The 19,354-nt window shown below is 45.4% G+C and overlaps 1 protein-coding gene across 1 annotated transcript in view; it reads right to left on the bottom strand.

Annotated features, from left to right (window-relative positions):
* Window positions 1-17,758, bottom strand: part of KANK1 (KN motif and ankyrin repeat domains 1) — a 207,786-nt gene extending 190,028 nt beyond the window's left edge. The window contains exon 1 of the mRNA XM_055309578.1: window positions 17,698-17,758. The gene's annotated coding sequence lies outside the window, so the exon portion shown is untranslated. The remainder of the gene's footprint in view (window positions 1-17,697) is intronic.
* Window positions 17,759-19,354: the final 1,596 nt, after the last annotated feature.

The raw sequence follows: 19,354 nt of genomic DNA, 5'->3' as shown, positions 1-19,354 counted from the left end.
TCTATGTATTTATATCCAACCTTGTTCTGGAAAGGGCTTCAGGCAACTTTCAAAATGAGACTGAACGATCCTTAAAGTTTAAAAATGTAAAAAAAATGTAAAATGCAGTACAAGGGAAAGTAGAATGGAATAGTAAATAAGGTGTAAATTAGGAAAAATGGCAATCACGAAACTGTGCATGGTTGTTTAATAGCAGGATTACATTTGGTCAACACAGTAAGAAAATCAAGGTCTCTGATGAGATTCGTATCGTTCAATAAATCAACATCATCTAATCTGGGGGCCCAGGGCAACTTTCCTACTGCTTCTTCATAAAAGAGCTACTGAAAGACACGAATGAGATGGATGTGTTAAGAGTTTCCCATGGCCATCCTTGAACTACTTCCTATCCCTCAATAATGCAAGCTAAGGACCTAACACATGGCAATTCAAAAAGAAATCAGAAAGGAAAACCGGCATCAAAGGTACCCAATGTTTTGATGGAAATGGTGTGCAAAATCCTTTAGAATTTCACAAATGGACGCTATTTCTCAAAAACAAGTTTTCATTAATACTTGGGGCTGATTAAGTGTTACCCATCAAGGGTTGGTCCACTTACCTTAGAAGCCAACCAATTATAGTTAATAATACTGGGTTATTTGAAAGTTGCAGAGTGATCTCAAAAGTTCTCATCACATCAACAGACACACAAAAAGCTGCTCGACATCACACATCATCAGGGAAATGCAAATCAAAACCACGAGATATCACTTCATACCTGTCAGAATGGCTAAATAAACAACACAAGAAACAACAGTGTTGTGGAGGATGTGGAGAAAAAGGAACCATTGTGCACTGTTGGTGGGAATGCAAACTGCTGCATTCACTCTGGAAACCAGTATGGAGGTCCCCCAGAAAGTTAAAAACAGAAATGCCCTATGACCCAGACTACTGGGTATTTACCCAAAGTATACAAAAACACTAATTCAAAAGGCTACAAGCACCCCTATGTATACGGCAGCATTATTTACAATAGCCAAAATTATGGAAGCAGCCCAAGTGTCCATCCACAGATGAATGGATAATGAAAATAGGTATATACATACAATGGAATATTACTCAGCCCCTCAAAAGAATGGAATCTTGCCATTTACAACAACATGGATGACTCTAGAGAGTATAATGCTAAGTGAAATCAGTCATAGACAAATACCACATGATTTCACTCATATATAGAATTTAAGAAATACACAAAGGAAAAGAAAAAGAGAGACAAATCAAGGAACAGACTCTTAACTACAGAGAACAGACAGATGGTTACCTAGAGGGGACATGGATGGAGGGCTGGGGAAATAGGTGAAGGGGATTAAAGAGTATATTTATCATGATGAGCTCTGATGTACAGAATTGCTGAATCACTATATTGTTCACCTGAAATTATTCTAACAGTGTTTATTAGCTAATTGGAAATAAAATGAAAAACTTTAATAAAAAAGTTCTTATTACACGGAAAAAAAATTGTAATTGTGTGGTGATGGATGTTAACGATCATTCTGCAAAATATATAATATTGAATCATTATATTATACAGCTAAAGTTAATATAATGTTCATATCAATTATATCTCATGGTTGTTTTTGTAAAAAAAAAAATTCAACCAATCAGAAGAAGTCTCAGCATTCTTAACAAAAATTACAGAAACTAGGGGCACCTGGGTGACTTAACTGGTTAAGCAACTGACTCTTGATTTTGACTCAGGTTGTGATATCAGGGTTGTGAGATTAAGCCCTGCATGGAGCTCTGTGCTTAGTGGGACGTCTGCTTGAGATTCTCTGCCCCCCCAAATAAATAAATATTTAAAAAAAAATAATAACCAGAATTATTTGCAAGACTCTTGCCTAAAGAGATGGCCCCCACTCCACAAAAGGCTCTGGGGGCAAAACTCTAAGCATGGCCACGTTTCCCTGCCTGCCTCCCAAAAAGGGTTCTGAATCTCCCCAACATGCAGATGAGAGAATAACCACTCAAAGCATTCAAGTTTTATACCTCACAGCATGTACAATTGCAATTTGCCATCTTTTTTCAAAGGGTTCTGATTTTGTCCTTTGTCAACACTAAGACAGAAATTCCCCAGTAAGGATATTGACAATAGCTGAGCAATTTCACTTAAAAAAAAAAAAAAATACCAGGACAGATTCACTAAGCCCTAATAAATTTCAGTTTTCTCCAAAAGGCTCATTTCTATTCTTCTTTTTACAGTGTCATCTGCCATCGATTGGCTGCCAAAGCCATATTACTTCAGGCAATTAAACCAAAGACAATTGGCCAATAAGATGGCAATAATACACAGAAAATCAAGATATAAAAGTCAAGAGAGTAAAAAGAGTAACTTCCTGTTGAAATTCAGATGCAGACCCTTAAGAAACAGTGAGTGGAAAGTTACCAAATTGTGAGCACAGCTCTCCAACTCATAAAAGATTAATCAGTCCTGTATAAAAACTAGACTCTGTTTTCCATATGTAGGCAGATTTCTGAAGCAGAACTTTTTCAAAACAAACCCCGAAATACAGATGTAATCAGTTCTAAACACTGTTTCTGAATCAGCATACAGGCCATTAAACCTCTCAGAATTAAAGACAGTTTTCCATTGTAGATTATGTTGTTGTTTCAATTATCTGCTGCAGTCCCTGTAAAAGGATTATACTCCCCATTGTCATGTGACTTACAGTGTCTCCAGATGGAAGAATTAACTACACCAACCTCGCTGTTGGTAGGCTTCGCCATGTGACTTGCCATAGCCAAGTGAATGTGAGAAGTGACTTATAAACAGAAGCATTAATAGCCAAGAATGGATTGGTCATTCTCTTTCTCATCCTCTACTATGTCCCAGAGTGGGGTGGCTCGTGGAACCCAGATCTGGAGCTAGAATACTGAAGGCCTTTGGAGCAGAGCCACAGCTATCACGTAATGAGTTAATGATCAATGGAATAATTAATATGTAGAATGAATATGTAATATTCATATGTATATGGATATGTAATGAATGTAGAAAGACATGCAGGTCTTACCGCCAATGAATTCCCATGCTAATCAATTGCATAACATATATGATAAACTGAAAATAATGTCTTTTTTCCAATTAAAGTTTTTACCTTATAAATATGTGCTTTAAAAAGAGAGGGGAAACTTAGGTTACTTGTTTGACCTTTAGAAGGCTTTGTTGAGAACAATGGTAGGTTCAAAGAAGATAAGGTTCAACAGCTCAGCCTTCCATAGGCATGTAATTAATCTCTAACTGATGGGGGGATAAAACAAGAATCAAGGTTATAAACTTAACCGGCATACCAGTCTCCCAGCAAAACAAGGAAATGTAATTACCTGGGATTTTATGAGATGTAGAATTCAATTCCAGAAAAGTCCAGGTTTATTTTAGCTTTTTACTGTTAGCCTCTGCCTGGAAATCTTACCAATATGAGTAAGATCTGATGGTGCAAATGGTTTTTTAAATGAGCAACTAAAACATAAGGATGAAAATCAAGATCTCGCAAACTTTTTTCTAGAAGCCAAAGGAAAACAATGCTTAAAGACCCTTCTCATAGCTACTCTGATGAATATATACAGCAATTCATTTAAAAATTTCATTGCTAGAGGAAAAATTCAGCACATCTCCTGCAAATTTGTGGTGGGGTTTGGCAAGCTGGATGCCCAAAGAAATTCAGAACCCTTACTAGGAAGGACTAAGCTGACCCAGGAGAGTGGGAGAGAGAGAATGCAACATACTCTGTCTTGGGAAGTCCTAAATCTGGGGATCATGGTTCCCACCATTATGGTTACCCAGTCCACAATAGTTATCAGGAAGGCTGTTTGCATTGCCAAGTTCAAATCAAGTTAGGAACACTATTTCCTACCATTGGAGAGAAAGTTGTATCCAGAAGGTGTGAATCTTCATGCACTTGGGAAACTACTCCATAATCCCCAAATGATACAAGATAATAGGTCCCTCTGTAAGGCTAGATTGTGGAAGATCTTGGTAGAGATCAGCAGGGGGCGGGAGGAGAGAGCTAGAGCAGTTTGGCTGGAGAAGGGTGTTGTGATGAGCAAGGGCTGGGTTGCCATTTTCTTACTCAAGCAGACAGAAGAAGATATTCTGTCGAGGAAAGCCAGAGTATGGTACAAATGCTAGAGACAAGATACTATGCGTGACCAAGAGGAATCAACTTCAGGTCCTAACTCTCAGGGGGACTGGCTGGGCTATTACGTTCTGGGGTTTCACTGGGTTCCTCCCGACCAACTCCTTCTTGTTGATGCTTGGTTTGCCTCCGCCAGTTTAAATGAGTGTCTCTTTTTACACAGCCGATAAGCCCAACTGGTTTCTTATGAATCTTGGCTTATTTAGTTTTAAAGGCTTGATCTTATTAAACTTTTAAAATTAAGGAAGACACACACAGTAAAAGTATAAATCTTAAATATTTAATCATGAGGAATTCTTACAAATGAACATATTCATGACACCAGCAACTAGGTCAAAGATAGAGAACATCATGAGGATCCCAGAAGCCCCCTATGTCCTTTCCCAGTCAATAGACCCCTCACCCCAGGCCCCTTGCCCTATTCTTCTATTCACCAGTGATTATTTTTACCTCTTTTTGAGCTTCATATAAAATAAATCATACAAGGGGCTCAGTGGTTGAGTATCTGCCTTGGGCTCAGGTAGAGACGTAGGGTCCTGGGATGGAGTCCAGCATCAGGCACCCTGCAGGGAGCCTGCTTCTCCCTCTGCCTATGTCTCTGCCTCTCTCTGTGTCTCTAATGAATAAATAAATAAAATCTTCAAAAAAAATCATAAAATATGTAAACTTTGGCTTCTTTTACTTAATATCTATATTACTCAATAAAATGTGTCTCAGTATTCATGATGTTGTTCTGAGCAGCAGTACTGTTCTTTTTTATTGCTGTAAAATATTTCATGCATAACCTTGACACAATTTCTTTTATCCATTCATGGGCATTTGGACAGTTTCTCTTATGTGTCTATCATTGTTATGAGCATTCTTGCAAACACTTCTGTTGTACATACACACTCATTCCTGTTGGGCATATGTATCTAGGATTTTAAGTCATAGGACATGTATTTGTTCAGCTTTATAATAAAGTCCAAAGTGATCAAACCAATTCATACTTCCACTAGCAGTGAATGAGAGTTTAAGCTTTTCCTGTCTCTATTAATACTTGGTTATCAGGGTTTGTTTTTTAAATCTGAGCCATTTGAATATGTGTTCACATTTTATAATAGTTTTAATGTGCATTTTCCCAATGATTGATGATACTGAATGCCCTTCTCACTTCTAAAATTAGGTTTTGTTGGGATGCCTAGGTGGCTCCGTGGTTAAGCATCTTTTGGCTCAGCACATGATCCGCGATCAGGGTCCCTGCAGGGAGCCTGCTTCTCCCTCTGCCTAGGCCTCTGCCTCTCTCTGTGTGTCTCTCATGAATAAATAAATCTTTTTTTAAAATTAGGTTTTGCGGGGATCCCTGGGTGGCCCAGCGGTTTAGCGCCTGCCTTTGGCCCAGGGCACGATCCTGGAGTCCCGGGATTGAGTTCCGCGTCGGGCTCCTGGCATGGAGCCTGCTTCTCCCTCTGCCTGTGTCTCTACCTCTCTCTCTCTCTCTCTCTCTCTCTCTCTCTCTATGTCTATCATGAATAAATAAATAAAATCTTTTTAAAAAATAGGTTTTGCTTTTCCTGTTGATTTGTAGTTGTTCCCGACACATTCTGGATAAGCTGCTTATTGGATATATGACAAATATCTTCTACTTTGTGACTTGCCTTTCCACTCTTAATTTATACAGCTAAATCAAAGTTCTTAATTTTAATGAACACGAGAAAAGGCAAAATAATACATGTTGCTGTGAAAAAAAAAGACCCAATCCTCTGGGTATATATATATATATATATATATATATATATATACACTCATTGATTTAAGAAACGTAGTTAACTGAATGGGACCCAGCTTTTGCTCAGGCCTTGGACTATAAATACAAAGTTACTCTCCTCAATTCCTTCAAAGTTTCAGATACAATGAATCATTGATTTAAAAACCAGTTATGTGCCCACAGTTTATCAAGTATATTTAGAAACGTTATTATAAATGATGAATGGCTTGCACACCAGCCCTTAAAAGTCCCAAAACACACTTCCAGCACAGCCCCGCACAACCAGCATTTGTATGGAGGTGCTTCCTTGGAAGAGATGTGCAGAGCACCAATGTGGGGTCCCAAGAATGTAGCTCAACTCCCCCCATCCCAGGGCCTCCAGAGATGAGTACCCCAACCTCAATAACCAACAGCAATTACCAGGAATCCCATCATCCCACACAATCACTGAGCCTTCCTGGCTGGGATAGCAGGCGAGTGATCCAGATTTCAACAAAGTTCCGGCAAGGCTCACACACCCATGACCTCACTGATCACCTCGGCTCCTTGGTCCCAGACCTCTCCTTACGTCCACGTTACAGGCAGAGACAGATGACCTTGCTCACCCAAAACTGTGGAAGACCTTGCAGAGAGGGGATATGGGTGGTGGCACTTCTCAGAGTCGGGGTCCCTGAGCCTGTCTCGGCCCTTTTACTTGATCCCAGGGTGCTTTCATCCACTGTGTGCTGCCTGGGACAGCAGAACTTTCTCTGCTCCTCTGGCCCTTAGCAAACAGGACAGCTCTTTTAAGACGTTCTTTTAGGGAGTTTCACAGTTAGGAAACACCGTATCTTAGACTTTCCTTCCTTTATATTTCCTTCCTACCTTCTCCACCCTGCTTCCCCACCACCATCCCCCAACACCCACCCAACACCCACCTAAACACCATGGCAAAATGATATTGTTTCTTTCCAGACACAAGGAGGCAAAGGAAATATACTCCTGATGGGAAGTGTAAGAGTTGAGACTCTCGAGCCCAGGCTCCTGACCACTGCCTGTATTGAATCAGATCCTTTCAATCTGGCCAGCCCAAAAATAAAGGTAAAGAGGGCACCTGGGTGGCTCAATGGCTGAGCACCTGCCTTCAGCTCAAGTCTTGATCCTAGGGTCCTGGAATCGAGTCCTGCTTTGGGCTCCCCACAGGGAGCCTGCTTCTCCCTCTGCCTATGTCTCTGTGTCTCTCATGAATAAATAAATAAAATCTTAAAAATAAATAAAAATGAAGGTAAAGAAACAGGGAAGAAAGTAGGGACGAAAAAGCTGCTCTGGGCCACGGAGGGAGAAGAAAAGAGATGTTGAGAACAAAGCAGTTTCCATGGATTCAGCTGCCCTCTATCCAGCCTGGAACCCAGGCTAGAAGAGACACCTGTGGGTCACAGCTCAAAGTCAGGCCAAATCGGATAAACAGGTAAGCCTGGTTATTCGGTCAAACTGGATGTGAGGCCAGAGACTCATGACACCTCTTCCTTGAAAGAGGAAGTTCCTATGAAAATGATTCCAAAACTATATAAATGTCAAGCCCTTAAGCAGTATTTCCTCCTCTTGCTGGCAAAGCTGGGAGCTTTGGGACAGGTGATGGGACAGGAAAGAAGGACATTTTTCCCCCACTGTAGTAAAGCTACTGTAATGCAATGGCTCTGGGCTGGCTAAGAGTCCTCAAGGCCTTCTTACTTATTCCTGACATCGAGGGGGGAGCTGCTGGCATGCCCCTCCCGGCCGTGGGCAGCACCAAACCCAGACACAGCAGCACTGTCTCTGAGTGAAGTGAGAGAGCCTCTTCTCTGCAAGGTGGGAGACAGCTTTATGAGCACACGGGATTTCATTAAAGGAAAACAAAGTCCTTCCAATTAGGCTCTCCTGGCTTCCCTGGTTACCCAAACAGTAGCCTTTTGTTTCTAGAGGCTGGCTAAAATAAACCTAAGAACCAACAAAAAGAGATCATTCTGCTTCTCTATTAACCTGAAAATTGATTAAAACTCTCCTGAGGGTGCCTGGGTGGCTCAGTCAGTGGAGGGTCTGACTCTTGGTTTTGGCTTAGGTCGTGATCTTAGGGTTGCGGAATCGAGGCCCGTGACCAGCTCCAGGCTGAGTGTGGAATCTCTTTGGGGTTCTCTCTCTCCCTCTCCCTCTGCTCTTCCCCCCTGTTTGCTCTCTCTAAGATAAATAAATAAAATTTTTTAAAAATAAAAAATAGGGATGCCTGGGTGGCTCAGTGGTTGAGCACCTGCCTTTGGCACAAGTCGTGATCCCAGGGTCTTGAGATCGAGTCCTGTGTCAGCCTCTCCCCACCCCCGGGAGGCTACTTCTCCCTCTGCTAATATCTCTGCCTCTGTCTGTGTCTCTCATGAATAAATAAAATCTTAAAAACAAAAAACAAACCAAAAAAACCCATAGCAGAACACAAGTGCATATGACTTCGTGAAAGGATTAGTCTTGAATTCCCTCAACTTAAAAAAAAAAAATCTACTTTTTAAACAACATACAAAAACTCCCATAGCAGTAAACTATTTTAATTGCTTCTAGTTGTTACTGAAACCCTGCCTGGGCTAAGAAAATTTGAGTTGTTTCAATCATTTCCCTCCCACCCTCCTCTCCTTGATGGAGATCCTGCAAACTCCCTCCCCCCGCTTCCTGAACTATAACTCTGAAAGGAGGTCAAAGGGTGGGGGTCTCTGGAGGCAGAGAAGTCTCATTCTGCTCTTAAGGTCAGAAGCCTGTGTTTTCTAAAGACCCTACAAGCTATGCCACACAGGGCTGAATCTTGCCACCAACGAGTCAAAGAGTCCCTACAAAAGCCTTAAAGGCCCTGAAGATAAACAGTGCCTGTCCCTTGATCAGCAACACCCCTAGTGATATTCAAAGGAGGAGAGGATGTTTGCACTAAGTCTGAAGCTGGGCTGCCTTCCTTGAGAGGCATACAATCCTCAAAAAGAAACAATTGAGAAGATAAAATAGGCAGCTTCAAGTAAAAGATAAAGGATGAAATTTCAAAAGGCCAAGAGGAAAAACATCAAAACAAATTTCAAGCACATCAAATCACATATTAAGTATCATCAAAACGACTCATTCCATTTTCTAAAAAATGGAAATTGCCACTGAACCAACACAATATCCAAAGTGTCCCCGTGTGGACAATCTCCTTCTTTTCTGCCTTTAAGAAATGATGCGTCATGAGTTCAAATTTTCTGTTGTGCTACCTTGTGGAAATTTAATTCCTGGCCATCTACAGAGCATGACTTAGACAAATTCTCCTATAAAAATGTCATAGTATATGCCAAAAATCAGCAAATCGACTTAACAAGTCAGGGAAGTTCAAAGGATAAGATGGCATAAGCAAAATTTCAGCCTTCAAATATACTGAAAGCCTCTCAGGACCAGCAGAGTTTATTCATAATGTTTTGTTGACTTTTATTAATAGTAAATCTCTTGACGTGCATCTCCTACCAAATTAAAAGAGAAAATCCCATGAGAACTGAATTTTATGACATAGAGAAACAAAAAAGCTAGACTAGTTAAAAAGCTGACATGAAATCTTTAGATGAATTCTTTAACGGTCTAATCTTTTCTATTTCACTATGCCATAACATGAGAAGAATATGAGCCCTTTTTTTTTTTGGAGTCTGGGGAATTCAAGAATATATAATTACCCAACTCGTTAGAATAAGACAACGGAGAATAACAAGCATTCGAGTGAGAACTCACACAGCACTGCTGGGAAGATAGATGAATACAGCTGCTACAGAGATCTCTACCACAACAGAACTGTGTGCAGCCAAATCTGGCAACTTCGTTTCTGGATGTGCACCCAACATAACTGTCTACATATGTTCACCAGGACACATGCACAGACTTGTTCGTGACAGCACTGTTCATGCTGGTCGCAAACTGGGAACAACCCAATGTAAGTCTCCAGGACGATGGATAAACAGTGGTATGTTCACACTGCAGAACACAATCAAAAAATGCAAAGAACACTCCATTGCCACATAAGATCACATGGATCAATCCTACAAATACAACATGGAGAAGAAGCCAGACACAAAAGGGTACACACTCTGCGATTCCACATATTAAAGTCTAAACACTGACAAAACTGACCTGTGGTATTAGATGGACAGCCCAGAGGCGTGATACAAAGATGATCAGCTTGGGTCCATGGCTCTATTTGGGGGAAGGGAGATGAGCAAGCATTTGGCAGAAAAATGACTTGTAGCATCACCTAATAGGGACAGTCACCACCCCTAAAAAGGGCTACTCCTAAGGAGTTGTTTTGATAGGAAAGAGCTGTTGAGGAGGAAGAGGAGAGAAGGAAAAAGGGTCAGGAGGAAGACAGAAGGAGAATGAGAGGGGATCCCTGGGTGGCGCAGCGGTTTAGCGCCTGCCTTTGGCCCGGGGCGCGATCCTGGAGACCCGGGATCGAATCCCACATCGGGCTCCCGGTGCATGGAGCCTGCTTCTCCCTCTGCCTGTGTCTCTGCCTCTCTCTCTCTTCTCTCTCTCTCTGTGTGTGTGACTATCATAAATAAATAAAAATTTAAAAAAATTTAAAAAAAAAAGAGAGAGAATGAGAAAGACGGAGGATGGATTCAGCTTGATTTCTACCTTTGCTCTCATTATTTTTTCATATTTTCCCCAAGGTCAACAGGTGAACTAGTCAGAAAGACCAACAGAAATCTGAATAAATTTAGTCCAAAACGTAATGAAGATACCAACATATTTACATTCTTACCTCTAATCAAGTCAAAAATTATATACAAAGGAGTTTTATCTGCAATATACAACAATGTAAACCAACAAGAATAGAGGCTCTTGTGTGCTTCTCAGGGGATCAGATAATTATAAAAAGGGATTAGTATGTCTTCTGAGCGTTAAACTAAGCCCCGCTGCTCAATTCCATTAACTAATTAAAAAAAAAAAAAAAAAAAAAAACCTTCCAACAGGGTTCCTGACACTGAAATATATAACTGTTTCCAATTACCTGATTGCTCCTGTAATGAAAAAAGCATGAGGATACGTAGTTCTGATAGGTTCTTCTGGTGTATGTTATCCATACACAAATACACAACTCAACAGTGTATCTGTTTTAAGATTCTTCATCAGTGAGAAAGCATTCATACTTGAAACATAAAGCTCAAGGAAGAAAAAAGGCAAACAGGTATCAGAGTTTAAAAGCCAAAGAGAAAATAAGAACCACTGGATTATGTCACCTGCTGTGCGCATCAGGGGACATGCTCGCAAGCAATTCACACATCTAGTGACTGGAGTGTTTTAATAAGAGCCTCTCTGTTAGGCCTCCTCGTAGACAGTTTTGTTCTTTTCCACTGCTTGAACATACATGCACACACTAAACAAACCTCATTTCTCCATGGCCTTGTCAAGTATGGAATGCTTTATTTAAAATTATACAGGTAATTGAAAAAAGAGAACAAAAAATAACAAGATAAAAATAATGGGATATCTAATAAAACTGGGGAGAAGAAGAGAAAAGAGGCAGGGGTAATATTAATTCCCTTTCTTCCTTACTGGAGAATGAATGGAAACTGCCAAGTTTGTTGAAATCACGGATACACTGTGGCAGTTTAAGAAGGCTGCAAACGTGCAGACACTCTTCCCATCAAGTGGCAGGTCTGTGTCCCCTGGAGTTGGAGCAGACTTTGTGATGGACCCAATCATTAGAGTTTGAGGAAAGGAAAGTCATGTAACCTCTGAGGCTAGGTCATAAAAGGCCAGGAAGCCTCCAACTGGTTCTCTGGAGGTATTCTAGCTCAAGTTAATTGTATCTGTCCATCTGTAGAGTATCTGAGGACGAGATTAACATTTAAGTCAGTGACCACTGGGTTAAGCAGACTGTTCTCCATAACACAGGTGGGCCTCATCCAATCAGTTGATGGTCTGGATAGGACAAAAAGATCAGCATCCCCGAGCAGGACAGAATTCTCCAGCAGACTGTCTTTGGTCTTCACCTGCACTACTGGCTCTCCTGGGTCTCCACTCTGCTGGCTCACATTGCAGATTTTGGACTCACCAGCCTCCATAATCATGTGAGCCAACTACTTAACATACCTCTTTTTTCTATAAACATGCACACACCCTACTTGTTCTGTTGCTCCAAAGAACCCTGATTAACGCATGAAGGGAGCTGGGGGCCTTATGAGCAGACTTGAGTACAGATGGAAGTTGCCATGTGTAATAGACACTCTGGTCAGCAGTCAACCCTGAGCCCCATCTCCCAGCCATCCCTGCCAAGGCACGAGGCATGGCAGCAAAGCCTCCTTGGACCCTCCAGGCCAGCCCATTCACCAGGTGGTTGCTACACAGAGATTGCACCACCACAAGGACACTCAGCCAAGCCATGCCCCAATCCCCGAGCCATGGAATCCATAACACTAAGAAAGAATTGCTTAAGCCACTAAGGTTTGAGGTCATTGCTCAATGACATCCACCAAAAGAACATACAACAACAGTAACAACAACAACAACAACAGAGAGTTAACACCCCATAAGAGACTATAGCTGAGCAGGGATCAGAGAGAAGTGACGAGGTTTTTGTTTTCATTTTAAATGCTTGTTGTTGGCACTATTTTCTATACAAATATTACTTCAAAAATTTAAACGATTAAAAATTAAAGAAACAACAGTGGACATATTCAGCATTAATGGTGTACCAGGTAGTCTTTGAAGTGCTCTCTATGGTTTTTGTTTTCTTTTTAAAGATTTATTTATTACAGAGAGAGTGCGCACACAGGAGGGTCAAGGGAGGGGAAGAGAATCCAAGCAGACTCTACACAGAGCGTGGAGCCTGACACGGGCCTTGATCCCAACACCCTGAGATCATGACTTGAGCTAAAATCAAGAATTGAATACTCAACTAACTGAGCCACCCCAGTGACCCTCTAGCATTTTAACTCCCTTAATCCTCAGGTAATTCCATGAGGGGAGTGCTTTTGTCATCCTCGTTTTATGAACAGGGAACAGAACCACAGAGAGGTTCAGTAACTGTGCTAAAAGTCACACAGCAAGCAACACAACCTATACTCACATCAGCCAATCTGGCCCCAGAGCAACATGTCCACAAAGATAACCAGGTTAGCCTGGCAGTAGGAAGCCACTAGACAAAGAGTATAATCTCAAGCTGCCAGTCACCTGAGTCTCCAAAGAGGTGACTGACCAAACTATTACATCAAGCCCTACCAGAAGCCTTTACATTTTCAAAAGCTATGCCCTAAAATGCAATGCCCTTTGCTCTAATCTCCACCTGCCTACATTTTCCAAGGCCCGATCTCCTTAAATATCACACAAACCTCTCAGCATTAATTTTTCCACCCTTTACATTTCCAGAATGGGCCATTAATAGCAAGTATTTCCATCCTTCTGCCTCCTACTATAATTCTCTATCTCCCCACTTGCTACGAACTCTGTGAGGATCTCTGGATTTCCTCACCAGGGTCTTGCATAGAAGTAGGAAAGTATTTATTATTTTCTAAAGGTAAGCTGATATTGGCTTATTCCACAGGCACGTTTAGGGAAATTTTTGCTGCATTTTATTTGAAAGAGTGAGTTTAGAGCCACATAACCAGGCAATGCAGAAGCCCACTGCATGGTAATCTTTGGCAAGTATTCATAATCGAACCCCATGATGCTGACTTGAAAGTAAAAAAGTTTTCTCCCCAAAAGCTCTAATTATTTTTTTTTTGCCTTCATGTTAGTTCACCAATTTTCACTATATTTCAGAAAAAGAATAAGATTGGCATCATTCCCACTGTCCAGAATGGGCTGTGTACTGTTCATCTCCCTTCCTCAGATAACTCAGTGGTATTTTCTTCGGAGATATCTTCTCCCCACCAATTTCTAAGGATCCCTTAAAGCTCAGCTCAAGTCTTACATTTCAGAGAAGCCGATCCTAACCATCCCGGCAAGAAAGACCTCTTTTGATTCAGAACTCACAGAAGCAGTCAATATCTGGGAAGTGAACTAAACACTCCTTTGTCACATGTAAGGATTCTGCCTAGATGCTACTTTTAATTTTTGTACATAATTTCTGGACAACCAGCTACTTAATGGATGATTCCTCTTATACCCCCTAAAACTCCTAGCTTAGTACCTTTGCAAAAAAGCATAATATAAAGAAAAATCACATGACTGGCAAATGAAGTTACAATAGTCCCATTTACACTATTTAAAAAGGGGGTATCAGGGTCAACTTCACTGTTACTTCGAGAGTTACATTTTAAGCCAATTAGACACCTTTTTTGCAGGTAACATATTAGCCACTTAAAGGTTACTTTAAACAATTCTGTACTAGATTCAAGGACAGCTGGGTTCTGCAGGTAGTAGTTTAACCACATGGACCTAGAGCCATAAAAACGAGAGTCTCTAGTTTATGAAATGACCCAAACAAGAGGGGGGGCGGAAACTATATGCACAGATGGTTTTTGTAGCAATATGTACAACTCCAAAAAATTAACACTCATTGCCGGTTGTGTGTGGGGGCTTATTTAAATGGAAGCCTGTCCACGGGATTGTGGATGTGTGCAGGAATTTGAAAGTCACAGAGACTGAGCAATATTAAGACATACTGTTAAGAGAAACAAAATACCAAATTGACTATTATGACTTCATAAAAACAGGACCAGAGGTGGAAAAGCACCCAAAGTGAACACAACTGAAATAATCTGCTAGAATGGGGCAAATATGGGTCACCTTTTGCCCATCTGTGAAACTCTTGGTAGATTTACTGCTTTGGCAGTTTATTTTTATTTTTTAAAGGTTTTATTTATTTAATCGAGAGAGAGAGAGACAGAGGCAGAGACACAGAGGGAGAAGCAGGCTCCATGCAGGGAGCCCGACGTGGGACTCGATCCCGGGTCTCCAGGATCATGCCCTGGGCTGAAGGCGGCGCTAAACCGCTGAGCCACCCGGGCTGCCCTGCTTTGGCAGTTTAAAACAGGACAGAACTCTCACATCCTGCTTGAAGAAGTATTAACCATACAAGCGCTTTGGGATGTTTCGCATGATCTTCTAAACTGAAGAGTCTAGAACTCAGCATTTCTACTCTTATGCATATACCCTAAGCAAATGTGTACAAGTGTATCAAGACATGTGCTACAATGTTCACAGCCACTCTACTGGCCATAGTCAAAATTCGGCAACCACCCACACGCCCATCAACCCTAGAACAGATAGATAATTTGGGGCATAGTCACACAATGAAACTTTGCACAGTAAAGATAATGACTGAATTAGAGCCATGTGCAACACTGCTAAGTCTCACCAAATCACTTTGGTGAGAAAGAAGCCAGATTGAAAAACAAAGGAACAAACAAGAAACATACTAGATTATACCACACACATAGAACATGAACAAAATTGATCTATGCTGGGACACTGGTTACCATGGGAAGAAAAGTGATGGGAAAAGAGCAGGAGTCTTCTGCAGTCTGGCAACATTCTGTGTCTTTATCTCAGTGCGAGTTATAACTTTACGTTCACTGTGAAAATTCATCACACTGTACACTTACGACTGGTATGTATGCTATAGTTTAACAATTACTTAAAACAAAAAACAGATGGCATAAGCTAAGCCACCCATGCGACAGAGGCATAAAATGTCCCACAACATTTGAAACCAACTTGGCTTCTCTGATTGCAGGGCCAAAGAGAAGTGTAAAGATGGTTGTGTCATTTGGGCTGCTTCAACTCTGCTCACCACTGATTTTTTTTTTTTTAAACATGCACAAATAATCCAACAGCTGCCTGAGTGATGTGTCTGTAATTTCTCCCTGAGATCCCCCTTGCTGCTTCTGAACCTGTTTGCCCTACAGACAGGCCTCTGCTCCCACAAGCAATTGCCTGTGTCAGCCTTGCTCCTATGTCCTCCCCAATTCCTTGAATTTCCTCAGCTACACCCTCCCCCCTCCTCCCCCTCCTCCCAGGACTAAGGAGGCTAATGCAAGAACACATCAGCTCCTGGCACTATTTGTGAGCAAATGCTGACATTCACAAAACGAACCTAGGTCTTGACTGTATCGATTCTAGTGGCCATTTGCCTGTGGTTTCTTTTCTTTGGGCCAGTTTGGATGATTTAAAACAAAATTATTTTTAAAACCTTGCTCCTTTTTGCTCTATCATTTTTCCCACTGAAACACACACACACACACACACACACACATACACAGAACAGAACTCTCTTTTTCTGAGGTGGAACCTCCACTAGAGGGGTTTGTGAACCTCACAAAGTGCCCCAAAGCACCCCTGTGCCCCCCCCCACCTGGGGGATAAAATGCGTCCCTCATGGAAGTGCCTCTTTAGGAGACCATCACTCTGCCACTGGCCCCTTCTCCTGCATCCTTAGACACTAATCTCACCACAGGACAGTCCCTACTTAAATTTTCTTCCACCGCCTCATCGGCAGCACCTTCCCTCAAATCCATTAACTAAAAAGGGTCTGAAGTTAATAATCTCTCAATTTCTAATTCAATCTGGGAAAAACCACACCGTAAGATGAAGGAAGGAGGCTGCGGGAGGGTGAAATGAGGAATTACTGCTAATGGGGATGGGGTTCCTTTGGGAGGGTGACGAAAATGTTCTGGAATCAGTGACGACCGAGTAACTTCGTGAATACACTAAACACCACGGACTTGAACACTTTAAAAGGGTACATTTTAGGGCATGTTTATTACACCTGAGTCTTTAAAATAAGTACAACGCGGGAGTGCCCCACTTTCTGGAAGTGAAAGTTGGATGAAAGGAACAATTAGCAGATGAGCAGCTAAGCATCACCTAAGAAATCAAGTTGGCTAAAACCACGAATTGGAAAACGAGGAAGCAGGTTCTGATTCCCTCCAACTCGGATGCCGGGCAGCGAGGCCGGCGAGAAACCGCACAACCGCGCGCGGGTGGGCCGCCCCGCCTTGTGGGTCCCGGGCCGTCGCCCTGGTACGTTTCACTAATTAATAGGAGAGACGAAGCTCGCGGGGACGAGGTGCAGCCGCCCGCACTGGGGGACGCCCCGGAGGGTTCCCGTCGCGCCTCACCCCGGTGCGGAGCGGCTCCCGCGGACTCGCAGGACCCCCGCGAGGAGCCGCCTCCGGAAGCTCCCCGGGGGCCCAGGGGCAGCGCGGAGGGCGCCAGCGGCGGCGGCGGCCCGGGGCGCGGGACCCCGCGAGTGCGCCCAGGTGGCGCGGGACAGGGGACGTCGGGGACCCGGCGCGCTCCAGGGCGCTCGCAGCCTCCGCGGGCCTGACGCCGCCTGGCCCGGGGCGCGCCCCCGCCCTCCCTCCCCCTCCCTCCCGCCGACCCCGCCGACCCCGCCGACCCCGCCGACCCCGCCGACCGCGGCCGGAGCCAGCGCCGAGTCGGCGCAGGGCGGGCGAGCGAGGCCACCTGCCGCTCCGGGCCGCAGGGATCAAGGGGCCGCCCGCCGGGGCGCGCGCGGAGCGGAGCCGGAGCGCCCCCCGGAGCCGCCTCGGGGAGCGTCCGCACCGGGTCCCGGGCAGGACAGGCCCCCAGGGCGCCCAGGCGCCCCCCGCCCGCACTTTCCGCGGCCCGGCGGCTGCAGGGGCCCAAGCAACCCCTGGGACCGCGACCCCGGGCCCGCCCCGAGGCCGCCGGGGGCGGGGGCGGGGGGCAGGCGAGCGCGAGCCCGCGGGGTGCCCTGGCCCCCGGCGCGCGCCGAGTCCGCCTGCCCGCGCCCACCCCGCCGGGCACGGGGCACGGGGCGCAGCGCGGCGCCGCCTCACTCACCTCCGGGCGCGCTCCCCGACCTGCGGCTCCGCGCCCGCCGGGCTCCCGGACCTCGGCGGAGGGGGCGGGGCGCGGGGGGCGGGGCGCGGGGGGCGGAGCCGGCGCCGGCGAGCAAGCGCCAGAATTAAACCCCGAAACGGGCTGCGGCTCTCGGGCCCCTCCGCCCCCGCGAGGGCGAACCAGTCGGGGGAGGCCGGCCAGCCGCGCTCGCCCGGGGAGGGGCGGGGGGGGCGGGGGGGGCGGGAGGGAGGGAGGGACCCCCCTCCCCAGGCGGCTCCGGAGACCTCCGGGGGCCCCCGCGCGGCGCCGCGCTCCTTTGTACCCCGGGACCCGGCCGGCGGGCTGGCCCCAGTGCGCCTGCGCGCCGCCCCAACCCGCCAGGCCCGCGAGGCACCTTCGCGCACCTCCGCCCCCGCCCCCGCCCGCCCCCGGAGCGCCCGGCAGGGGAGCGCCCTCCGCGTGTGCCCGCTCCTCCCCCGTGGGAGGGCCGACATGCACCCCCCCGCCCCCCGGGAAACTCGACTCGGTCGCCGCCGATCGTCCCGGCCCGGAGGGACCGCGGCTAATATCCCCGCCCGCCTGCAGCGCGGCTCACTGCCCCCACCCCCCACCCCTCCGCTGGGGAACTGCAGCGCTGGGGTCGCTTGTGGCCCCAGGTGGTCTCGCAGGGCCCTCGCTTCTGGCAGGTGCCCGAGCAGGACCGTCCCCGGGGTGGCCAGGGACCTCCCGCCGCCTTTGCCAGGGCCCGCTCGGCCGCAGGACGGGGGGGGGGGGGGGGGGGGGCGGGGAGCAGAGTCCAGAAGCGAGCACGTGCTGGGGGACCCCGGGGCGGGGGAGGCGCAGTGCCCGCCTCGCGAGCCGAGAGCCAACTAGGAAGTGAGGCTCAGATTCAGAGCAGTCGCAGCTGGGAGAGAGAGAGGGACAGAGAGAGATGTGAGTGCAGATTGGGAGACGGTGGCTTGAGTCCTCTTTCAAATGAAAATGGTTTGAATAAACCGGACAGAAGAACCAACTTTATAAAACCAAGTGTTACTGAGACAGACACAACAACAACAAAAACCACCACCAATTACAAAAAACCATTAATGCCAGCTCTCGGGTGGGTCACCGGTTTTCTTGAGGGCATTAGGGCCCCCACCCCCACCCCCACCTCTCCAGCAGAGCACACACCAGCAAGGCCCCGTACACTGGGCACAGTTATTTTGCAAGTAGGTTAAAGTGAAGAGTCATCAAACCTCAAAAAGTGAAATGCTCGTCCTTGGGAGGAAGAAGCTGTGAAATCAGTGCTGCTCCGTTCAGCACTGTGTTGCTGTGTTCAGGCAAAGCCCGCCTGCTAATTCCTGAACCGGTGGCCCTGACTGTTAAAAGGACAGGCAACAAGCAGCTCAAAGATACATGGGACATTATATGGTCTCATTCATTTGGGGAATATAAAGAATAGTGAGAGGGAATAAAGGGGAAAGGAGAAAAAATGAGTGGGAAATATCAGAAAGGGAGACAACATGAAAGACTCCTAACTCTGGGAAACGAACTAGGGGTGGTGGAAGGGGAGGAGGGTGGGGTGTGGGGGTGACTGGGTGGCGGGCACTGAGGTGGGCACTTGACGGGATGAGCACTGGGTGTTATTCCGTATGTTGGTAAATTGAACACCAATAAA

The sequence above is a fragment of the Nyctereutes procyonoides genome, unplaced genomic scaffold (genome assembly GCF_905146905.1).
Source record: "Nyctereutes procyonoides isolate TBG_1078 unplaced genomic scaffold, NYPRO_anot_genome, whole genome shotgun sequence".
NCBI classification, from domain to species: Eukaryota; Metazoa; Chordata; class Mammalia; order Carnivora; family Canidae; genus Nyctereutes; species Nyctereutes procyonoides.
The sequence above is the reverse complement of the archived record's forward strand: the minus strand, read 5'-3'. Positions and strand labels throughout refer to the sequence as shown.